The sequence below is a fragment of the Chrysemys picta genome, chromosome 4, assembly GCF_011386835.1.
Source record: "Chrysemys picta bellii isolate R12L10 chromosome 4, ASM1138683v2, whole genome shotgun sequence".
Lineage (NCBI taxonomy): Eukaryota > Metazoa > Chordata > Testudines > Emydidae > Chrysemys > Chrysemys picta.
The window spans coordinates 42,643,185-42,664,371 of record NC_088794.1 but is presented as its reverse complement, the minus strand read 5'-3'; the positions used below and the strand labels follow the sequence as shown (position 1 = coordinate 42,664,371).

General features: G+C 44.9%; 1 long non-coding RNA gene across 1 annotated transcript in view; it reads left to right on the top strand.

The window, feature by feature from the left end:
* The window catches only part of LOC135983004 (uncharacterized), a 54,966-nt gene extending 46,999 nt beyond the window's left edge, over positions 1 to 7,967 (top strand). Inside the window, exon 2 of the long non-coding RNA XR_010600502.1 lies at positions 7,361 to 7,967. This is a non-coding gene — a long non-coding RNA (uncharacterized LOC135983004). The remainder of the gene's footprint in view (positions 1 to 7,360) is intronic.
* The last annotated feature ends 13,220 nt before the right edge of the window (positions 7,968 to 21,187 follow it).

Sequence of the window (21,187 nt, the reverse complement as noted above, 5' to 3'; positions counted from 1 at the left end):
GTATGCCTGTAACAATACAGACACACACAAAAATACCCCCTGCCCTCAGGACATGTTGGGAATTGCAGCTGCCAGAAACCCTCTAGCTCCCTCTCCCTAGCAGTGTCTTTTATGTGTGAGCTGGGCTCTGCTGGGTCCAGTGGCGACTAGGAGCACTGCAGCCCATTTCTATGGGGGAAAGGAAATTCTGAGTGCATGTTAATTTCTGCAAAATTCTGCATTGTACAGTGGCGCAGAATTCCCCCAGGAGTAATTATAATGGTGGACATACTAGGCATGAAATCAACTCTTGGCACTGTTCACTCCACACTGTGGGGTCAGACTGCCCGGAGTTGCATTTGGATCCCCAAATCAGTCCATCAATACAATTTTTTATACCAAGTCAGGATTTATAATCCTATTAAGGCTACCATGTTTGATAATTGGACTTTTGCTATCTCTACTGTTTGGAGGGGCGGGAGAGGAAGGGAAGATGTAAAGAGTGTGGAATACTGGATAGTTCTATTCTTAAACAAAAATTCCATCAGGAACTCTGCATCTATTGCCAAATACAAAAAGAACCAATGTCCTGTAACCTCATACTTCACACAGACAATACCAATTTTTGTTAGCTGATGGAAGGGAAAGAACTGATTACCTTAAGTTAAACAACATTTCATATGCTAGTGCACAAAAACTACAAGATGTTCTCCTATGACAAAACTTCAGGATAAATCAAGAACTCAGCTTGATTTATTAGTGGGTGAGCAGCCTAACAACTAATCTAAAAACATATGTTTTATTCAGACGTTGTGCCAATAGGTTTAATAGCCTCATACAAGTCTTTCAAAGCCAGAAAATTAAATCTGACTTTACAGAATATGTGAAATGTTCATGACCATGTTTTATAATGGGCATTAAAAAAAAAAAAAAGACATTTAGAATTAAGCTTGAATTTAACCAAAAGCATTCTGTGAAATCCAAACATTACACAGATAGCTGTGGCTGTAAGTTCATTATTTCTACCTGCATTCTATAGGGGTTGCTGTTGTCATGGTTAGAACACTATACTAAATAAGATTTTATTCAGAGCACTAGTTTCTGCATTAATGTGTCAAACCAATGTAATATTTCTCCCTGTCCTGAGTATTAATGGAATGGAAACAAGATTGCAAGTCTCTAGCAAATCCATCAGTCTCACATTACTACATGTTGGATATAGGCCTAAGATTTAAATTTAATATATGGTTATTGCTTATAGCTATAATCAGCAATGTAATCTGACTTAATTTCAAAGCAATCTATATTTTGAGGTATAGTTGAAAGGTACAGTTCCTGCCATTGCATCACTCATGTAATTTCCATATGTAGAAACTAAATACTTTGGCATATGAAATTGTGTTCAATATACCCTTGGGGAAGCTCATAGGTATATTAGAACAAACAGAATAATCTCTTCTAAAAATGTGGTTTAACAGTCCCTATACCTCTTCCTTGCATAAAATCCCTGTACATCTTCCTTGTACAACATTTATTCAAACTGAGAATTAAACTTCAAGACAAAACACAGCCACTAGAGATTAAATATAGGCATTTCAGGTTTGCACAAGTGTATCATGCTATCCTTACTTATCAGATTTAAAAAAAAAGTTTATACTCTGGTACAGAGTAAAACTGTACAGGAAACTGTACAGGAAAATCCAGAAGATACGAATAGTTCTTAATTTAGGATGCAAGTCATTCCAATCATAACAGCACATAGAAAGTTGAATGCTTTGTAGATATTATGCATATTTAAATAAGAGAAGAAAGCTATTTTTAGTTAGACATCCAAATCCAGTTCAGACTACTCCTTATTCAGGATCCTCATCCTCACTTACAAGACCTTGCAGAATGTTGACTCCCCCACCCCCACTTTCCTAACCTCCCTTCTCCACTGTAGTTTACTCCTTTCCACCTTCCATAGACCCTCCCTCCCTGTTCCCTTCCCAGTGCGCCTGTTGATCTGCCCCCACTAAGGCAAATTCTCTGTTGGTATAACTCCACCGACTTCAGTAGCGCAGAAAATTTGTCCCATAATTCTTTCCATTCTTGATTTCATACCTAAAATGCTGCTGTCATGCTTGGAACATTCTCTTTACCTTTATCTAGGGTTACCATATTTTAATTTAAAAAAAAGGAGGACACTCCACGGGGCCCCGGCCCCACCCCACCCCAGCTCCACCCCTTCCCTTCCCTGCCCCGCCCCCACCCCTTCCCCAAAGTCCCCGCCCCAACTCCCCCCCCGAACGCTCCGCCTCCTTGCTCCTCCCCCTCCCCTGCTTCCCGTGAATCCAATGTTCGCGGGAAGCCTGAAACAGGGAGGCAGCAGGTAAGCTGAAGCTGGGGCTGGGGCTGGGGCTGGGGCTGGGGCTGGGGCTGGGGCTGGGGCAGTGGCGGGGCGCGAGGAGGTGTGGCCCAGTCCGGCCCCCCCGGCCAAGAGGCTCTGGCCCCGGCGTCTCCCGCCCGGCTCGGCTCGGGCCCTGGGGCGCCGGCCCTGGTTCCGGCCGAGCGGCTCCGGCCCGCCCTGGCCCCTGCGGCTCCAGCCCAGCTCGGCTCAGGCCCCGGTTCCGGCTGGCGGTACCGGCTCGGCACCAGCCGAGCACCACCGGCCAAGCACTGGCGGCTCTGGCCCAGCACTGGCCCTGGCCGAGCACCACTGGCCCCAGCGGCCCGGCCACTGCCGGCCACGGTTCCGGTTCCAGCCGAGCGGCTCTGGCCGAGCACCGCCAGTCCCAGCGGCTTGGGCCCAGCTTGGCTCGGGCCCTGGTTCTGACCGAGCAGCTCCGGGCCCGGCACCGGCCCTGGCCGAGCACCGCCGGCCCCAGCGGCTCCAGTCCGGACCCAAGCCCCCCGACCTCTCCCTCCCTATTTTCCCAGACATGTCCAGCTTTTTGGGATTTCCCCAGACGGGGATTTGAGGCCCAAAAAGCCGGACATGTCCGGGAAAATCCGGACGTATGGTAACCCTACTTTATCTGCCAAGCAATCTCTCACAGCTCCCCTTCAAACCCACCTTCTCTTCAGGTAATCCTTCTGATCTTCCCCTCATCCACACTCACTGAAATTGTTGTCCTGTGACTTGGCTTGGGTGTGTCTCATTTAGTCTTGATTCACATAGATGCTGAACATTCATAATTCGAAGTGAAGTTATTGGGAAGTGTGTGTGCTCAGCAACTTTAAAATCATTGCCTACACTTTCAAGGCAAGGACCATGTCCGATATCTGTTTTATAAGCAAGTATAAATTTATTGAATAATTTGCTTTTATTGATAAGTCATTCTGTTCACTCTTGCAATAATGAATTATCAACTTTTGCCTGTGAACACAGATTTTCATGAATTTGTGAGAATTGGTAAATTTGATCAGGACCCAAATGTAACCATCATTAATTGTATTGAGTGGCAAAATTCCACTGGGGAACAAATCAGCTTCATTACATCAGAGCAAAACCCATAGCTTTTACACCAGTAAAGAAGTCACATTAAGCATTTTTGTGGAAAATATTGAAAGTTTAGAGACTAAATGGATGCTCTTTTCAAGTAATACCACATCTGTGATTTCCAACTTGGTGGGAGAGTGTTGAGGAAGTGGGGAGGGGGGTTAGAGGGGGAGGAGGGGGGTGTTTTTCCTACACAGTTCTAATTGATCTGTGAGAACTGAATTTCTATCCCCAAGATACAAATGCTGTATGAATATCTGTACTGGTTCAGTATTTGTGATCCTCACCAATAGCTTGCCAACAAAACACACACACAAGCCATCTTTACTAATGCAATGTACTTGTGCAAATTCTGCATGCTTATTCATGCAAAACTCCCATTAACTTGATCTACTGCTGATGCTCTTCAGTGATAATGTTGCAAATCAAGACAATCAAGATTTGACCCTGTTCATGTAAATGAGCAGCACTTGCCTGGTTTTCAAAGCTGAGCATTCGTAACTCCCAGTGAAGCTCAGCATCTTTGAAAATCTTGTCACATCACAACACACCCCTCTCAAATTATGCTCTCATTTACACCCATGAAATTCCATTAACTTCAACAAAGTTGTATCAGTGAGAGCAGAATTTGGCCTATATAAAACAAAAAATTGTAGATGCTGTGTGTGAGGGTGAAACACCATGAATTTTATAAGCTATTAAAAAATAAAAAGACAACCCCAAACTCATTTCCATTATGCCTCCAAGAGACTGAAACAGCATCAGAAATTAAAGATCATTGATTATGTTTAACCTCTAATCTGCTGAGCTCTCAGAACATTTGTTATACTAAATCAGAATTTCACTTGCAATGTTCAAACATGTTTTGATGGAAGAAAAAAAGATTATGAAAGGCACACTGCCTCAGCTTATAACATCAACACTGCTCTCTTGTGGCAGAAACTTAAAGTGAAATATTGATCTGCTTTGCACTAAGCACCACAATGCTAGGATATAAAACAGCCTGATTGGTGAGGGAAATACAAAACAAACACCTGCCAATAAATATGGCTGCTGAAGTGTGGCATAAATAAGATAAAGAGCAAAAGCAACAAGAGAGATCACTAGGCTTAACTTCTCAGGTGCGAAGTATTCAGCTGATCTTTCTTACTACAGTGTTCATGCCAAGCTTTCCAGGAAAAAACACTACTACTAGCAGCAATCAGAATTATCTTTTCCAGCCAATTCTTGAGACAACTTTATCAGAGCAGAGTTAAGAGTCAGTCTGTTCATTTTCAAATACTTATGCCTTCAGGAAATTCAACCACAGTGCCAGAAACAGGGCCGGCTCTGGCTTTTTGGCTGCCCCAAGTGAAAAAAAAAAAAAAAACCTGGAGCGTGGGTGCAGGGGGACTGGCTGGGAGGGGGGAGGGGGAAGGGAACAGGCGGGAGAGAGAAGGGGGTGGCCAAGGCTACAGCAGGGGCGCTGCCTCGTGGCCCCTCCCGCTGCACCGCCTCCTGCCGCGAGTGCTCCGCTGTGGTCGGCGGGAAGGGAAGGAAGAGGACTGCCCTGCAGGGCGCTCTGGTTCTCCGCACCGCCGCCCCCTACAGGGCGGCCGGAGCAGAACAAGGACAACAAACAAAAAGCGGCCATGCCGCCCTAGGATTGGGCAGAATGCCGCCTCGAACAATCTGCCGCCCCAAGCACCAGCTTGCTCTGCTGATGCCTGGAGCCAGCCCTGGCCAGAAATGAAAGACTATTGCTGTTATCCCTTAAGCTGTTGAGCTCCAAGTCATTTGATATTTTGAATCAGAGTTTCACTTGTATTTCAGTCACTTGTAATTCAGTCACTTTCTCATTTTTCTCCTCCAGCCTCTATATGTAGAATATGGAAGGTTGGTCTCAGTGGCTAAGCAATGATACAAATATACACACACGCTCACTCTCTCATGGTAACAAGCCATGACTTCGATTCAGCAAATTACTTAGCCCTGGTCTACACTACGAATTTAGATCGAATTTAGCAGCGTTAGGTCAATTTAACCCTGCACCCGTCCACGTGACCAAGCCTGTTTTGTCTACTTAAAGGGCTCCTAAAAATCGATTTCTGTACTCCTCCCCGCCGAGGGGTTTAGTGCTAAAATCGACCTCGCTGGGTTGAATTTGGGGTAGTGTGGATGGAATTTGATGGTATTGGCCTGCGGGAGCTATCCCAGAGTGCTCCATTGTGACCGCTCTGGACAGCACTCTCAACTCAGATGCACTGGCCAGGTAGACAGGAAAAGCCCTGGAAACTTTTGAATTTCATTTCCTGTTTGGCCAGCCTGGCGAGCTGATCAGCACAGGTGACCATGCAGAGCTCATCAGCACAGGTGACCATGGAGTCCCAGAATCGTAAAAGAGCTCCAGCATGAACTGAACGGATCTGGTACTGGATCTGATTGCTGTATGGGGAGAAGAATCCGTGCAGGCAGAACTCCATTCCAAAAGACGAAATGCCAATCTATTTGCCAAAATCTCCAAGGGCATGATGGACAGAGGCTACAACAGGGACACACAGTAGTGCCACGTGAAAGTTAAGGAGCTGAGGCAAGCCTACCAAAAAACAAAGGATGCAAACGGTCGCTCCAGGTCAGAGCCCCATACATGCCACTTCTATGATGAGCTGCATGCAATTCTAGGGAGGGCCCCTACCACTACCCCACCACTGTCTGTGGACACCTGCAAGAGGGGAATCTCACACAACAGGGATGAGGATTTTGTGGATGAGGAAGATGAGGAGGAGGAGGTGGTTGAGTATAGCTCACAGCAGGCAAGCGGAGAATATCTTCTCCCTGGCAGCCAGGAACTGTTTATCACCCTGGAGCCAATACCCTCCCATGGTCCCAAGGCGGGCTCCCGGACCATGAAGCCAGAGAAGGCACCTCTGGTGAGTGTACCTTTGTAAATATAATACAGGGTTTAAAAGCAAGCGTGTTTAATTATTAATTTGCCTGGAAGACTTGGGATGCATTCGCAGCCAGTATAGCTACTGGAAAAGTCTGTTAATGTGTCTGGGGATGGAGCGGAAATCCTCCAGGGACATCTCCATGAAGCTCTCCTGAAGGTTCTCTAAAAGTCTTTGCAGAAGGTTTCTGGGGAGGGCTTCCTTATTTCGTCCTCCACGGTAGGACACTTTACCATGCCAAGCCAGTAGCAGGTAGTCTGGAATCATTGCAGAACAAAACATTGCAGCGAATGGGCCCAGGCTTTGGTGGCATTCAAGCAACATCCATTCTTTATCTCTCTGTGTTAGCCTCAGGAGAGTGATATCATTCATAGTCACCTGGTTGAAATACGGGAAATTTGTTTAAGGGGGCATTCAGAGGTGCCCGTTCCTGCTGGGCTGTTTGCCTTTGGCTGAAAAGAAATCATCCTCGCTGTTAGCCATGCAGTGAGGGGATGCCCGTTCATGCTAAGCTGTTCATGTTTGGCTGACAGGGATCTTCCCTGATACTAGCCACAGGGTGGGGGTGGGGGTGTGAAGCGATCATCCCAGAGAATTGGGGGGGGGGGTTGGATTGTGCTGCACATTCACCCTAAAACCGCAGCCCCCTCCTTTTAAATGGCCAACCCAACGAGCTTTGCTTGGGATGGGAAAGGAGGGCGCTGCTGTTTGAAACCGTTCCCACATATTATGAAGGTGGAAGAAGCCGAAACCTTTTGCCTTACCATGACTGCCTGCAAGATGAATTCTGTTGCGCAGCCGAGCGTGTGTGATGTCTCACACCAAACTGGCAGGCACTCAATACAAGAGGCAAAATGCGACCTTGTACCAAATGCACATGTGCTATGTAATCTGAATTGCTTGATTCAGTGTGAAATAATCTTCCCTTTGTTCTCTAAAATGTATCTTACTCTCTCTTTTTTTCCTCCTGCAGCTGCAAATGTTTCTACGCTCCCCCTATCATCTCCATCCCAGAGGCTAGCGCAGATTAGAAGGTGAAAAAAACCGCACTCGTGATGACATGTTCTCAGAGTTCATGCAGTCCTCCCGCACGGAAAGAGCTATGCAGAATGCGTGGAGGCAAACAATGTCAGAGTCCAGGAAAGCGTTAAATGAATGCGATGAGAGGAGGGAGGAGCACACTGAGAGGAAGTAGGATGCAATGCTGAGGCTAATGGGGAAGAAAACCGGCATCTGGTGGAGCTTCAGGAAAGGCAGCAGGAGCACAGACCGCTGCTGCAGCCCTGTATAACTGCCTGCCCTCCTCCCCAAGTTCCATATCTTCCTCACCCAGATGCCCAAGAACGCGGGGGAGGAGGGGAGGCTACGGGCACCCAGCCACTCCACCCCAGAGGATTGCCCAAGCAACAGAAGGCTGGCATTCAATAAGTTTTGAACTGTAGTGTGGCCTTGTCCTTCCCTCCTCTCTTCATCTAGCACCTCACCCAGTGCTTCCCTCCTCACCCACCCCCTCCCAGGCTACCTTGCAAGTTTTCTCCTTATTTGTGTGATGAATTAATAAAGAATGCATGATTTTGAAACAATAATGACTTTATTGCCTCTGAAAGCGCTGATTGAAGGGGAGAGGTCGGTTGGCTTACAGGGAACTAGAGTCAACCAAGGGGGTGGGTTTGCATCAAGGAGAAACAAAGAGAATGGTCACATCATAGCCTGGCCAGTCATGAAACTGGTTTTCAAAGCTTCTCTGATGCTCAGGGCACCCAGCTGTGCTCTTCTAATCGCTCTGGTGTCTGGCTGCGTGTAATCGGCCGCTATATGATTTGCCTTAACCTCCCACCCCGCCATAAATGTCTCCCCCTTACTCTCACAGATATTGTGGAGCACACAGCAAGCAGCAATAACAATGGGAATATTGGTTTTGCTGAGGTCTCACCTAGTCAGTAAACTGCACCAGCGAGCTTTTAAACGTCCAATGCACATTCTACCACTATTCTGCACTTGCTCAGCCTATAGTTGAACTGCTCCTTACTACTGTCCAGGCTGCCTGTGTATGGGTTCATGAGCCATGGGAGCAAAGGGTAGGCTGGATCTCCAAGGATAACTATTGGCATTTCAACATCCCCAACAGTAATTTTCTGGTCTGGGAAGTAAGTTCCTTCCTGCAGGTGTTCAAACAGACCAGAGTTCCTGAAGATGCGAGCGTCATGCACCTTTCCCAGCCATCCCACGTTGATGTTGGTGAAACGTCCGTTGTGATCCACTAGTGCTTGCAGCACCATTGAAAAGTACCCCTTGCGGTTTACGTACTAGCTGCCAAGGTAGTCTGGTCCCAAGATAGCAATATGCGTTCCATCTATCGCCCCACCACAGTTAGGGAACCCCATTGCAGCAAAGCCATCCACTGTGACCTGCACATTTCCCAGAGTCACTACCTTTGGTAGCAGCAGCTCAGTGATTGCATTGGCTACTTGGATCACAGCAGCTCCCACAGTAGATTTACCCACTCCAAATTGATTCCCAACTGATTGGTAGCTATCTAGTGTTGCAAGCTTCCAGAAGGCTATCGCCACTCACTTCTCAACTGTGAGGGCTGCTCTCATCTTGGTATTCTTGTGCTTCAGGGCAGGGGAAAGCAAGTCACAAAGTTCCATGAAAGTGCCCTTACGCATGCGGAAGTTTCGCAGCCACTGAGAATCATCCCATACCTGCAACACTAAGCGGTCCCACCTGTCTGTGCTTGCTTCCCGGCCCCAGAATCGGCGTTCCACTGCAGGAACTTGCCCCATTATCACCATGATGTCCAAATTGCCAGGGCCTGTGCTTTGAGAAAAGTCTGTGTCCATGTCCTCATCACTATCGTGATCGCGCCGTTGTCGCCTCCTCGCCTGCTTTTGCGGGTTCTGCATATACTGCAGGATAACGCACAAGATGTTTACAATGCTCACGACAGCAGCGGTGAGCTGAGCGGGCTCCATGCTTGCCGTGGTATGGCGTCTGCAGGAGAGCAGAGTTGCAGCGGAAGCTGTGGATGATGATGGATGCCACGAGAACAGATATTTATACAGAAAGACAAGAGGACCTGTGAGGTAGATTCATGGCACCAGGAGAGCAGAGTTTCAGCGGAAGTGGTGGAAGACAACGGTTAGCACCACACACATTACCCCGAGGAAGAACACACGTATCCAGGAGCACATGACAGACAACATGGAGAAATTCGCTATTGAGACAAGAGCAGCAGAGCAGAAGCGCAGTGGAAGCGGTGTATGACGACAGTTAGCAGTCCTACTGCACTGTCTGCTGACAGCAGCATCCAGGACACAACAGCGGCGGTGTCGGTGAGCTGAGCTGAGCGGGCTGCACGCTTGCCATCGTATGGCATCTGCACAGAAAAAAGGCATGAAACGATTGTCTGCCGTAGCTTTCATGGCGGGAGGGGCGACTGACGACATGTACCCAAAACCACCCCCAACAATGTTTTTGCCCCATCAGGCATTGGGAGCTCAACCCAGAATTCCAGTGGGCAGCAGAGACTGCGGGAACTGTGGGATAGCTACCCACAGTGCAACACTCCGAAAGTCAACGCTAGCCACGGTACTGTGGATGCACTCCGCCAACTTAATGCGCTTAGTGGGGACACACACAATCAACTGTATAAAAATCACTTCCTAAAAATCGACTTCTATAAATTCGACCTAATTTCGTAGTGTAGACATACCCTCACACACATTTGTCAGTTAAGCTCAGGAGTAGCCCCACTGATTTCAATGGGGTTACTACCATGCTTAAAGCTACATGCATGCTCAAGTACCTTGCTGAATCAGGGCCTAAGTTTGGCAATCGTCATCAGTGTGATTTAAAAAGTTGCTTTCATTTCTGTCCTTGTTCAAACAACTGGTAACATTTTCTCCTCAGCTTGGAAATTTAGGACATTTATGTCCTATCACTAAAATAGTGTTCAAACTGAAAAAGCTGAGGAAACCAAGGACAGATTTTTAAAGATATTTAGGCATCTTGTGGTATTTTCAGAAGCACCTAAGTAACTCCCAGTGATTTCAATAGGAGTTAGGCACATAGGAGCTTTTGAAAATCCCCCTAGGCACCTAAATATATCTTTTAAAAATCTGGCCCTGCTTTCTGTAAAAAAGCTGTTGTGGTAAGTTTCTAGTGGAAAAGCATAGGTGGTATTTACCCAGAGGACATCCCACAGATTGGTCTGTTTTCTTTAGATTTAAAAACCACAAATAGGTGAGTTTTTTCAAACTGTTGTGAATGGAATGTATGCAATTGTACACAATTCACAGTATTCATTAACAGGGCAAACCTCATTTGCACCCGCACAGAAGGAGTCAAAGCTGCCAGTTATGTATAATGTAACTTTTTGTGCAGAAGCGGAGATACAGTCTCATGCCATTCATGTAGTGCAGCATACTAAATATTTTGAGACACTTTGGCAGCACAGAAACAAGGGACAAGAATACATCACCAATTTCAAGGTCAAATAGAAGTCAATGGAGCTGTGCCAGTTTATACCAGCATAAGTTTAGAGCCAAATTTTCTATCTTCCTGAAGCTCAGCTAGGCCCACACTTCAATGCAATATTTTGTTTATGTATTAAAACAAAGTGGCTATTTACTTGCCAGAGATTAGTGAGTGAGTGAAAGGGAGGTGTTGAATCATTACAGAAATTCTTTTTTTCTTTCAGAGAACTGTCTCTACACTATGGGGACTACACCAGCATATCTACAGGTCATAGCCTATACCGGTAGGGCCTGGGGCAGTATAGGAACAGGACTGAAAGAGGCCCATCACAATGTATTGGATTGTTCACTCCACTCATGTTGAGAACAGCATTGACCAGCTCCAGAGAAAGCTGTACAGTCTCTCTGCTGCAGCAACAGTGCTGCAACAGGTCTGGTTTGAATGAGGTGGTTGAGGAGATTATTGGTTCATCAAGAAGAATTTTTAGGGCTTCCCCACAGAGAGGAAGAATTTCCAAACAGGTCATCCATCTCATTTCCACCTCTGATGTTTATTTGTACGGAACATAAATGACAATCCACACAGTACTTCATCTCTCCAGGTTTTTAAAGTGAGTTCAGCGTTCATGAAAGCTAATTTATAATCCTGGAGACTTTATAATCCCATCCCCAATTTAAGACAAAAGCAATACAACAGAGGTAGAGTTGGCATCCGTTTTTTTATTCCCCTGTAGGGTTAAGCAGGAGGAGGGGCCATGCAGGACACTTTATGTGCCTAGGCATGTCCCATTTATCCTCCTGAGATCTTGATAAAACTTTCACAGAGGTACTCTGCAATCCTCTCCTGAAGGTTTCTAGGGATTGCTTCCTCCCCAATAGAACACTTTCCCACCCCACCCTGCAATAGTTTGGCTAGTACCATTGCAGTAAACAAGCTAATGGCATATGGGCCTGGACAGCTTCAGAATGCCAATAGCAGCTGTGTTCTCTGTGCCTTTGTGATCCTCAGAAGTGAGATATCAGCTAAAATCGTAACCACCTTTGGAAAATAGTGTCAATATTCCATGCCATTGCCCTATGCTCATATCAATGGAATAGGGACCAAAATTTTGTAGCTTCATGCAACAGAAAAAAAACCATCCCACCCCTGAGCAGGCCATACTCACCATGGTTGCGGCTGGAGAGCAGTGCTGTGCCAAGGCACTCCGAAGCCACTACTACGGCTAATCCTTTAAGTGCTCTTTCAAAGCCACCATCAACTATATAGGTCCACATTGGGCTCTTACAATAGCCCTTGTGTCTGGCTGTTTAAAGTCAGCTGCCACACCACCTCCATCCTGACAGCAGCTTTTCCCCCCTTTACTTTACAGATATTATGCAGGATGCAACAGGCAGCTAACACCATTGGGATGTGTTTCTGACTGAGATCCAATCTAGTGAATAAATACTGCCAATAAATACTGTTTCCTTTGGTCTACGAAAAGCACATTCAAAACAGGCAGTCTGCACCTATTGAGCCAGTAGCTGAATCTTTTCTTGGTGCTGTCAAGATGGCCAATGTACGGCTTTATGAGCTCAGGAGCAAAGAGTAGTGTGGGCCCCCCCGAATCACTGTTGGCATTTCATTATCACCAGTTGGGGGAAAATGTCCCTACATGCAGCTTTCTGAACAGGCCTGTGTTCTTAAAGATGCAGTCATCATGCACCTTCCTTAACCAACCCACACTGATATAGATGAAGTGTTCTTGTGATCCACCATTGTGTCTTGCACATTGCCAGGAGTCACAGACCTGCATATCAGGAGATGATTAATGGCCCTGTAGACTTGTCAATGCAGCTCTCATTTTGCATCCAAAAGTTCTGCAGCCACTGCTTGTCATCCCAAACCTGCATTACGATGCAATCCTACTAGCCAGTGCTTTTTTCTCTGGCCCAGAAGCAGTGATCCACTATTTGCAGCTGCTCTGTGAATGTCACCAATAACCTTGAATTGTTTTTTCACTATGTCCCATAAGAACCTGTCCTAGAAGAAATCCTCACATCTCCAGTTGTTGTGGTACTTCCTGTGGAACAGCAAATACAGGAGAATCGTGTGACCTGTATTTGGCGATATGTAAATGTAAGCGTCCGCATGCCAACATAACTTGCATCAATCAGAGTTTGTAGTGTAGACATAGCCTTAGCGCTTTGTATTGTGTCTCTCTAAAGGGACAAATTTAACTTAGATCCAAGGCAAATGAATGTCTTTGAATCACTTTAACTTTATCACTTTGAAAAGATATCAAAGTTAAGATACCATTTTGCTGATTCAGTTACTTACATAACGATCTAATGACCTTTCCTGATTGATGCCAAACTCTAAAAATATACACAGGACCATTAATGAGCCTCAGCTATTTAAAAAAAAAAAAAAAAAATCACACCTGGGCAATTCTGAAAAAGTGACTTTTTATTACAGGAAGCTGAAGCATTTAATTATCCTGCATCCTAATATAGTTGAAGGAAGAAGTGAATTAAGAAAGGAAACTTGAATCATTATACCAAATCTTTAAGTGAGAAGGGATTATTCCTTCTTTCCATACAGATGCCAATAATCACTGATGTAATTCTCCTTTACAAGAGCGGGTCCCCAGAGGAAACTGCTTACAACTAGACTAGTGGATTGCAGTTACTTTATACAAACAATGGCCCCAGTCCTGAAAGGGGCTATGGAACTTAATTCAATTTATTTTACACCGCATTGAAGATTGTGTCGGGGAAGCCTGGCTGCTGGTGAAAGACAGTTGGGGTATCAAGTATCAGAGGGGTAGCTGTAGGAGTAGGATTTTATATTTATATTATAAAAATTAATGTATAATTTAAATATTTTGTTAGCTAATCTCATGTGCTTTGTATAGCATAACATAGCAGTGTTAGTCTGTATCCACAAAAACAACGAGGAGGCCGGTGGCACCTTAGGGCATGTCTACACTTACCTGCAGAGCGATCAATCCAGCGGAGGTTGATTTATTGCATCTAGTGAAGACGCAATAAATCGACCACCGAGTGCTCTCCCGTCGACTCCGGTACTCCACCAGAGCGAGAAGCATAGGCGGAGTCGACGGGGAGCTTCAGCAGTCGACCTACCGCAGTGAAGACACCACGGTAAGTTGATCTAAGTACGTCAACTTGCGTAACTTAGATTGATTTCCCCCCCTCCAGTGTAGACCAGGCCTTAAAGATTAACAGTTTTTTGCCCACGAAAGCTTATGACCAAATAAATCTGTTAGTCTTTAAGATGCCAGTGGAGAGGCAAGGAAGGCAGTTTGGGAAAGCAGGATAAGAACTTTGATGATGTATCAGAAACATCTAGTTAATGCAAAATTAAGGGTGACCATTTAAATGTCAATATTTTACACTTCCAGAGTTAGCAATCCTGGGCAATTCACACCTCCCAGAACTATGGTTTCACTCTGTCTGAAGACTCAAGTGATAAAATATATATGTGTAGAGTAGCAAATGCCATGTTTTCTCTACAAGCATGAGGGCTAGGTTGGTTTTTTTTTTTTTAAATGGTAGCTTAGTCCTTGGATCACGATTTTTCAGCAAAGGGCAAATAGTCTGGTAAACTTTGTGGCTTCAAAATTGCAGGGCACATGGAGCCCTGCATATTACACTGACAAAATCCAAGGTAAATAGAGAAAACGCTGGCACAAACAGCACAACTCTAAGTACCTGTTTAAGAACTGAGGGACAGTTTCCATTTAAATTGTCTGTGCCATTTTTCATTGTTTCAATCACCACCACACCATCATATACATTAATAACTAAGCAGCTCTTGACTAGTTCCAAACAAAAGACAGAATATGGAAAACTTCAACATGGTATTAGTGATAATGTGTAAACATTAACGTCTAAGGAAAGGGTGCGCAGCATCAAGGTGCAATGAAGATTTGAAAGAGGAAGTGCAAGCAGAAGACAGCGGCAAGGCTCTCCAGCGTCACTGTAAAATACTTAAAGGAATGATGAACCTCTGAGAGTGGAGTTCTCTTCAATGGATCTCTGGCATCCTGCCATTAGTCAAGAAAAGTAGCCCCACAGTTGTTGTGTTACTGCTTTCACAAGAAAGGTGACCTTTTTGGCAGAAGAGAAACTGCTGTAGTTTTCTCCTTCTGAGAATCACTATTAAATATACTCAGTTAACACCTCTAACCAAAATGTACAATAAATTTATTACTTTAACAAAAAAATCTGCTGTTCAAATATACACACTGACAAAAGCTAATGCTTCTGAGAAACAGTCAACTGTAAAATGCATTAGCGGGTCTCTTTCCTTCATAGAAGATAGAACTGCAGACAGCTGAGTTGACATGCAGAACTCAGAAATGCCTTAATAAAGTGTGTTGTATCCAGTGCTCTGTGAATCAAATGAGATTTGGATTATTTCATTAAACAAGAATAATAGCAATAGTAACAGTGGCAGTAATGAAGAATAGACCGGCCCAAGGTCAAACTAAACAGTAAGGGCCAGAAGGGCTTCTACTTTTTTATGCCTTTATTTGTGCACCCAACATTTTTGGGGAGAGGAGGAGTTTGGGTACCCAAATATACAGGATTCTACATGGAAACAGCATGTGCACTCATTTTGGGAAGTTAAAGTGACACTGTTCATGAAGATGTCATTTGCTTGTGCAGAGTCACAGCTGGATAGTACAGATGTAGAGATTTCTTTGGAAACTATGGCCCTAAGAAGGTAAAAGATAATGAAAGCATTTAGCATGTAGAGATGACTTCTGAGGTTCAGTTGAGACTTCAACAACAATGAAATCAGTCAGCAAAATTTACCAGAAAGTTTTCATCAATTATTTTGCAAAGGCTGGAGGGATCTGTTCCTCCTGCTGGAAGAGTCTGGACACTCCACTAGTTATTTGTGACTAGATTCTGTAGTCCCCACTCAGGCAACTGCTCCCTACCCCTAATTGAAATCTATGGGAGATTTATCTGGGTAAGGCCTCCAGAGTTAAGTCATTAAGGCCTGATGCAAAAGTCCATTGAAGTCAATGGGAAACTTTCCATTAACTTCAATGAGCTTTGTATCAAGCCCTAGTGAGCTGGCTTTATGGTGCCATTAAGAAACTAAGATTTTAACCAGCCATCTCCTTTCTGATTCCAGTGTCCCTGTCTGCACAATAGCATTGGAAATTGATAACACCCATATATACATGTGGTATCATATTATCTCTCTCTCTCTCCCTACCCCCTTTACACACACAAAAATCTCTTTTCCTTTTTGGTCATGTTGCTATACCACCATTATCAGAAACCCTGATAAATCAGAGTATCCAGTTAAAGTCAATTACTGTGTAGGGGAGACAATGAGGAGTCCTTGTGGCACCTTAGAGACTAAAATTTATTTGGGCATAAGCTTTCATGGGCTAGAACCCACTTTATCAGATGCAGGGTTCTAGCCCATGAAAGCTTATGCCCAAATAAATTTGTTAGTCTCTAAGGTGCCACAAGGACTCCTCGTTGTTTTTGCTGATACAGACTAACACGGCTACCCCTCTGAAACCTGTGTAGGGAAGAAATTAGTAAAGTGAAAGGCTCATTTAGGATGACAACACTTACACTCATACAGAGCTGACCATTCATATCACACATTGAACTCCAGACTGAAACTTTTACACTGATTTACTCCAGGCAGTCGCAAAACCCCAAGCATCTCTTTCAGTGTTAGGTTACAAAGGTTGGCAATAAGATTCATTCAAGCATCAATACTGCCAGTAAAGCAGATGCTCTAGAATACTGATTAGAGCAATTACATAAACTTCATAAAAAGAAGAACAGGAGTACTTGTGGCACCTTAGAGACTAACAAATTTATTAGAGCATAAGCTTTCGTGGACTACAGCCCACTTCTTCGGATGCATATATCCGAAGAAGTGGGCTGTAGTCCACGAAAGCTTATGCTCTAATAAATTTGTTAGTCTCTAAGGTGCCACAAGTACTCCTGTTCTTTTTTGCGGATACAGACTAACACGGCTGCTACTCTGATAAACTTCATAGCTACAGGCCTGCTTTTGGCTTTGACTCTGAACTCAGTGTTGTCAGTTCTCATGATGTTACTGCAAGTCAGATGATACTTGGTGTGTTTCAAAAAGCCACTGCTCCTGGTCTCAGGTAACTACATAAGCAGTTCAAATTTTATTTTTTAATGCAAGTACATTTCTAGCCCTCATGTTTGCAGAAAAAAAGATTGGAAACATGACCAGAGTGCACTCCAAAGGTTCAAAATCCAAAAGGTAAATAAGAACCCCAATATCTTATTTTCAATAAGCCATTGGGGGCTTGACGTATGATTTTTGAACACTGGGACTGGCAACACTGAAGTGAAGGTTTCTTTGGGTGCAAATTTATTAACCGTTACTATTAGCAGGTATGGATGCACTGGTACTAGCACTGAGGTAACCATTTGTGTTGTTTACTACTGGTTATGAATCTCATGTAAGAGATTGCCCGCTGGAACTACTGAATGAAGAACTATCTCCTCATGCTATTCCCTCCTGGAAGTTACGTGGGCAAGATATTGTGTATTGTGATGGGAAATAAAGGCCAGTTTGGACAAGACATTGCTTTCGTGTGACATACATTCTAGTCCTGGAGGGCTGCGAGTTTTCCATAAACAGCTTTTTGTTCCTATCAGTAAAAATGTGGCAAACGTTGAAATCATTCCTGCTGTGGCCATTTAAAGGCAGTAGTTCATATTCTCTCCCATTCCTGAGCTCCACTTGGTGCAACAGAGAGGAATGGCCATCAGGGAGCACTCTACCCTGCCCTGGATCCAATTAACAGAATTTGGCTACTCTAACCTATGCCAGCTGACAATGGTCCCTAAAGGGCCATCTGCTAGCTCAGATTAGCCAGAGTGCCTTGTGTTCTAGCTCTTCCCATTCCTGCCCCAGGAGGAGAGAGTATAGAAGCCAGTATATCAGCTCTACATCTGCTGGGGAATCCATGGGTTTACATGATGGAAAACATGTATTCGGTGTTTGTTATTACTACTTCAAGCCAGAGGGTGCAGCAGTATTCCCAGCACCTCTAGTTCCAGCACCACTGGGGGACTCCCACCTCCACAGCCCACTCTGAGAATCCTCCTATGGTTACCATACCCTCTGTATGGGTGCTTCAACCTGCCTCAGTTTTCTCTTTCTAACAGTCACATACACAGCATGCTGTCAGATAAAATATACAACTTACAGTTCAGCTCTAACAGATGTCCTCCAGCCCTTCCCCAGGGCAGGGCTTCACAGTCCTTTACCACTCTGTGCAAAGGGATTTCTTCTCCCCTTCTATCGGGGTTCAAACCACAATGTCAGTTTCCAGGCATTATGAGAGTGCTCTGTTTGTATATATGTAAATAGTTAAGAATATATATACACAACAGTTCTTGAGTTTTGTGGGACCAGTAAAACATTTGTTGCTGTTGTGCTGCAAATTGCTTCCTTTGCACAGCTCTTTACATCCACTCTTAACCCAGGGCTGGATTATCCTTCATACCCCTCTCAAGGCTCCCCAACCTTCACCCCTTTGAACAGGGCTGGATCCCAGTCCCCACTTCAGGGTTCTGTTACCCTCTCCTCAGGCTAAGCTACTAGCCACATCCTTGGCCACTAGCAGAGGAAAGAGGAGAATCTCTTAAGTCTTACCTCAATTCTGATCTCCCAAACAGAGCTCTTAAGTGTCCCAGCAGGCCTGGCTCTTGGCCACGTGATCCTTCCCAAATACCATAAGGGCAGAAACTCAGTATTCCACTCTCCTTAAAGGTCCAGCTCAGCTTGCAACAAGGATAGCTGAGGCCAGTGTGGCACCCAATATCTATAGCACTCAGACACATTCCTTGATGGTCAGGCACAGGGACTCTTCAAGAATGTTACCTTGCACTGGATCAGCTAATAGGTCTTTCCCATCTCTGAACACTAATTATTCTGTTATTTCTTCAAATCCAATAGTGAGGATACAAACGTCACAATAACTACTTTTGCCTCATTTAGCATCTGGGTTGTATTAGAGGACAAGAAAACCTGATGTGGAGAAGCCAGCTAGAGAATTAGGAATATGATTAATCACTGACATTAATAAATAAGAGCATCTTACCTTTATATAGCACCTTTCCCAATCACACGTGCTCTATGTGTCTGCATCACCAACCTTGCTTACAGGAGGACAAGGAGAAGGCAAAGCAAGCATATAGCTCCTTTCACCCTGAAGGATCCCAAAGCACTATATAAATGTAACTACAAGCAGGGCTCATTAATACATATTGAGTTATCCAATCCATGGCTGTTGACCCTTCCTTTCAGATTCTTAAATATTTCTGTTTGCCTTTCATGTACTGGAAACTGATGCCAGATTACTAAAATGCAGGAATAACTACATTGTGTGTGTGTTTTTTGTTTGCTTGTTGTTTTTTTGGATGGGGGGGGGGGCGGAAGGAGCACCTTTATATTTTCCCTTCCTGATGTGTTCTATGCCTGGTCTATGCTACTAATCTGTCTCTTCAGCCTAGGAAGGAGTGATACTGTACCCAAAGTCTTATTCAGTCTCTTTTTTCAGGGCTTCAGCTTTATTTTCTTCCCCCATAAAACCAGTACAATACATCAAAACAATCATCCCTTCCTCCTAATCCAGGGTCTTCTACATGCTATAGGTTTCCAGTCTACTGAGTACATACCTCCATCATGCACTACTTCAGGGCCTTACATAAAAACCTCCCTACCAACTCTCTACATTCGACTGAGACACCTGCTGGCTTTTATAATCACATGATCTGTAGCTGGTCTCAGCTAGGAGGTAGCTGGTCCATCACAGGTGAGGCTGGGCCTGAATCCCCTTAAAGAGCCAGCCACCCTGTGACAGGCTGTAGTATCTGGCCGTGATAAAATAACTAGCTCATAATAAAGATATCACTCATGAAAGTAGCTTTGCTCCCAACCCCCTTAAATAACTTTTTCCCCCTAGAGTGTTAATAATTTAGTCCATGAGAGAGAAGGATTAAAAGGGAAATACTGTTTCCTGACCACTGAGACAGAACCTCTGAACTCTACATGATAAATGGGGTCTGTGACTTGTCATGAGGCTACAGTATGGCTCCTGTGAACATTAAATACTGTGAGATCATGCTGTCTCAGGAAATCTGTGGAATGATAGCATTGTGTTATGCTCAGCCTTTGAGTAACACAAAGGTAATATCCGATTGCCTGCTTTTCATAGGAGATGAGCACCCACTGATCTTATTGAAGGGCTATGGGAGCTGCAGGTATATACCGTTTTGCCTTCAATACACACATGGCCTGCCAGAAAGAGAGTGTCCTCTGATTACCTATCTGCAACCATGGCCATTTCCTGTACATCTCATGCCTTGACTGCCATCCCCACTTGGAAAGCTGTGGAGCAGGTCCACTGCTTGGCTACTCAGCCCATACAGTGTGCCTCAAGAGCTCTTATGCTTGGTCTACACTATGAATTTAGGTCAAATTTAGCAGCGTTAAATCCAATTAACCCTGCACCCGTCCACACAACGAAGCCATTTACTTCGACATAAAGGGCTCTTAAAATCGATTTCTGTACTCCTCGCTGACGAGGGGAGTAGCGCCGAAATTGACATTGCTGGTTCGAATTAGGGTTAGTGTGGACGAAATTCAACAGTATTGGCCTCCAGGAGCTATCCCACAGTGCACCATTGTGACCACCCTGGACAGCAATCTGAACTCGGATGCATTGGCCAGGTAGACAGGAAAAGCCCCGCGAACTTTTGAATTTAATTTCCTTTTTGCCCAGCATGGAGAGCACAGGTGACCACCGAGAGCTCATCAGCACAGGTAACTATGCAGTCCGAGAATCGAAAAAGAGCACCAGCATGGACCGTACGGGAGATACTGGATCTGACCGCTATATGGGGAGAGGATTCCGTGCTAGCAGAACTACATTCCAAAAGACAAAATGCCAAAACATTTGAAAAAAATCTCCAAGGGGATGATGGAGAGAGGCCACAATAGGGACTCATATCAGTGCCGTGTGAAAGTTAAGGAGCTCAGACAAGCCTATCAAAAAACAAAGGAAGCAAACGGTCGCTCCGGGTCAGAGCCACAGACATGCCGCTTCTATGTTGAGCTGCATGCAATTCTAGGTGGGGCTGCCACCACTACCCCACCTCTGACCGTGGATTCCAAGGAGGGGGTAATCTCAGCCATGCCTGAGGATTCTGCGGACGGGGAAGATGAGGAGGACGACGAGCTTGCGGAGAGCACACAGCACTTTGTTCTCCGATCTTTTTCTCAGCCTGAC